The 4,062-nt window shown below is 47.9% G+C and overlaps 1 pseudogene; it reads right to left on the minus strand.

Moving 5' to 3' along the window:
• Positions 1-543: 543 nt before the first annotated feature.
• On the minus strand, positions 544-1,276 carry LOC112610176 (annotated as a pseudogene).
• Positions 1,277-4,062: the final 2,786 nt, after the last annotated feature.

The raw sequence follows: 4,062 nt of genomic DNA on the forward strand, positions 1-4,062 counted from the left end.
TATCTTGTTTTATGTTAAAAATTCATGTAGAATTTTTCATTCTACTTTTTCTTTTTTTTAAGACAGAGTCTCACTCTGTCGCCGAGTACAGTGGCACGATCTTGGCTCACTACAACCTCCACCTCCCAGGTTCACGCCGTTCTCCTGCCTCAGTCTCCCAAGTAGCTGGGACTACAGGCCCCCACAACCACGCCCGGCTAATTTTTTGTATTTTTAGTAGAGACGGGGTTTCACCATGTTAGCCAGGATGGTCTCGATCTCCTGACCTCATGATCCGCCCGCCTCAGCCTCCTAAAGTGCTGGGATTACAGGCGTGAGCCACCGTGCCTGGCCTATTTTTCTTTTTTTTTTTTTTTTTTTGACAGTGGATAAATTTTTATTGAGCCACTTAGTTTACAACATGAGGTAAAAGGAAAAAGTTCTCCTTGACCAGTATTTTACACAGCTGTAGGAAAGTAGTTTAGACTTCACGGATTCATAAGGGATTCCATCTCTCAAAAGCTGGGATCAAGTCAACAAATTTTATTAACTCCTCGAATTTTCCAGTTGACTCTTCCTTTACAATAGTAACAAGTTCTATTATGTAAGTTTCTTCAAAGCCAAGTTTTATCATAGTTACTAATATCGTTAGAGCTGAACTATTTCAATCAATATCCACTAATTCCACTTCAAAAATGGGTTTTGCATTTGGTGGAATTTTGGCATCAGGCTGTCCTTTCTTTCCATAAGCCCATTCTGGTTCAATCTCCAGTCCAGCCTCTTCTCCTTTACTCATAGTCAAGAGGGCTTCATCCCGTCCTCTGACAACTTTGCCTACTCCAACCTTAAAACTTAAAGTCTTGGCATTTTTCTTCTTCTTTGCACTTGTTTGAATATTAGTATCAAAAACAGTCCCATCTTGTAGTGTTCCTGTATACCAGCAGTGAACAACATCTCCCCTTTTGGGAAAGTTGGTTTTATCTCCCTTTTTCAGAACAGATTTAGTATATTTTGGTGGACCCTTATCCAGGGTCTCTTCAGACTTGGTTTCTTTGGGTTTATCTTCATTAAGCTTCACATTTTTTAACTTGCTCACTTTACTTATACTTTCAGTACCCTTAAAATGCTTAGTTTCAAAAAGATGGTTATAGGCTGTAACCAAGTGGTCCTTGTTAGCTGTCTCGGCCACACGTTTAATGTTTCCTAATAATTTATGTTTTGCAAGAAACGAATCTGAACCGTGTTCCTGCAGAAACTTGATAATACCCTTCTTGGGCAGCTGCTCACTGTGCACCATGCCCGGCTAATTTTTGTACTTTTAGTAGAGACGGGGTTTCACCATGTTGGCCAGGCTGGTCTCGAACTCCTGACCTCAGGCGGTCCTCCACCGCACCCGGCCTAAATGTGTCTTACCTGGCATATTCTATTAACAGTCTAGGCCAGGCACGGTGGCTCACGCCTATAATCCCAGCACTTTGGGAGGCCGAGACGGGCGGATCACAAGGTCAGGAGATCGAGACCCCCCCGGCTAACATGGTGAAACCTTATCTCTACTAAAAATACAAAAAAAATTAGGCCGGGCGCGGTGGCTCAAGCCTGTAATTCCAGCACTTTGGGAGGCCAAGACAGGCGGATCACAAGGTCAGGAGATCGAGACCATCCTGGCTAACACGGTGAAAACCCCGTCTCTACTAAAAAAAAATACAAAAAGCTAGCCAGGAGAGGTGGTGGACGCCTGTAGTCCTAGCTACTCGGGAGGCTGAGGCAGGAGAATGGCGTGAACCCAGGAGGCGGAGCTTGCAGTGAGCTGAGATCCAGCCACTGCACTCCAGCCTGGGCAATAGAGCGAGACTTCGTCTCAAAAAAAAAAAAAATTAGCCGGACGTGGTGGTGGGTGCCTGCAGTCCGAGCTGCTGGGGAGGCTGAGCCAGGAGAATAGCGTGTACCTGGGAGGCGGAGCTTGCAGTGAGCCGAGATCGCACCACTGCACTCCAGCCTGGGCGACAGAGTGAGACTCTGTCTCAAAAAAAAAAAAAAAAAAATAGTCTGGGACTTTGGTCAACATCTATATCAAAGTTGTGAGTTGTAAGCCATGGGCACTAACTCTGACTTATTTACAGAAAGAAATGATTTATTACAGGATACTGCATAGTTCACAAAATCACCAAGAAACCTACGGAGCCAAGATTGGCAGGAGCACAGACGGCCACAAGCCTAAATAGGTTGCTAAAGCCACTGTTGTCACCACAGGACACTAGATGTCGCTGCTGGCAGCCCTCTGTGACCACTGGGCCTGGAAACCTCTGCGGTGCCTCAGAAATTTTCTCTGCTTCTGCGCCCTCACATCCACATCCAGTGATCCTGACCAACAGAACCTAGGCCACCTGCTCTCATCCTAGCTGGAAGGGGTGGCAGGAAGAGTGAGAACCTGGTGCAGTCAGTGTCTACAGGCAGATGGATTCTGCCTCCCTTCAAAAATAATAAGGTGGGCCCAGGCACAGTGGCTCACACCTGGAATCCCAGCACTTTGGGAAGCCGAGGCAGGTGGATCACCTGAGGTCAGGAGTTTGAGACCAGCCTGGCCAACATGGCAAAACCCCGTCTCTACTAAAAATATAAAAATTATCCGGATGTGGTAGCATGCACCTGTAATCCCAGCTACTTGGGGAGACTGAGGTTGGAGAATCGCTTGAACCATGGAGGCAGAGGTTGCAGTGAGCTAAGATGGTACCACTGCACTCTAGCCTAGATGACAGAGTGAGACTCCATCTCAAAAAAAAAAAAAAAAAAAAAAAAAAATTAATAAGGTGGAAAATTTCTGAAACAAAAGGCTTCAGATGCAAGAGGGCCAAAAATATCTTAAAACTGTGTAAGCCCGGCCGGGCACAGTGGCTCATGCCTGTAATCCCAGCACTTTGGGAGGCCGAGGCGGGCGGATCACGAGGTCAGGAGATCGAGACCATCCTGGCTAACACAGTGAAACCCCATCTCTACTAAAAATGCAAAAAATTAGCTGGACGTGGCGGTGGGCACCTGTAGTCCCAGCTACTTGGGAGGCCGAGGCAGGAGAATGGCACGAACCCGGGAGGCGGAGCTTGCAGTGAGCCGAGATCATGCCACTGCACTCCAGCCTGGGCGACTGAACGAGACTCCGTCTCAAAAAAAAAAGAAAAAAAGAAAAAACTGTGTAAGCCCAACTAAAATGAAGTATTAGAATAGGAATGAGATTACAGTTAGACCTGGTGACTTTTTTTCTTTTTTTTCTGAGACGGAGTCTCCTCTGTTGCCCAGGCTGGAGTACAGTGGCGCCATCTCAGCTCACTGCAACCTCCACCTCCCAGGTTCAAGCAATTCTCCTGCCTCAGCCTCCTGAGTAGCTGGGATTACAGGTGCCAGCCACCACGCCCGGCTAATTTTTGTATTTTTAGTAAAGACGAGGTTTCACCATGTTGGCCAGGCTGGTCTTGAACTCCTCACCTCGTCCCCCCAACTCGGCCTCCCAAAGTGCTGGGATTACAGGCATGAGCCACCGCGCCAGGCCAGACCTGGTGAGTTATTAAAAGCACAGTTCCTGAGTTCCAACTCCCACCATTTCCAGGCATCTATAAAAAGGGGGCAATGCTTCAAAGGATGGTTGGTGAGATTTCAGTGAATTAAAGCTTGGAAAGGACCCAGCACCACTCCAGGCACAGGGCAGGCATCCTACAAATGTAGGTTCCCGTCCATTTCATCACATTTTCTGGCCACGGGTAGCCACCCCTTCATCTCTATGCCAGTCCAATTCTACTCCAAGTCACTGTGCCCCTCCTGTCTGGATTTGTGAGGGGCAGTCAGACCAGAAGGGGCCACAGGGTGATATCTGTCATCTCCCTGCTGCTATACCAACCTCTCAGCTACCTGAGTAGCTGAGTAGCTTCCCTTTGTCTGCCTTCCCAGCCCCAACCTGAGACCTGGGCATCTGACTTGAAGGACACAGGCTCTTAGTGGACATGATAACAACGCCCACATCAGCCCTTAGGGCTGCAGCAGCCCTGCCTGGCCAGAGTCGCTACCTCCCCAGGGAATGTCAACCACGACCAGAAG

The sequence above is a fragment of the Theropithecus gelada genome, chromosome 16, assembly GCF_003255815.1.
Source record: "Theropithecus gelada isolate Dixy chromosome 16, Tgel_1.0, whole genome shotgun sequence".
NCBI classification, from domain to species: domain Eukaryota; kingdom Metazoa; phylum Chordata; class Mammalia; order Primates; family Cercopithecidae; genus Theropithecus; species Theropithecus gelada.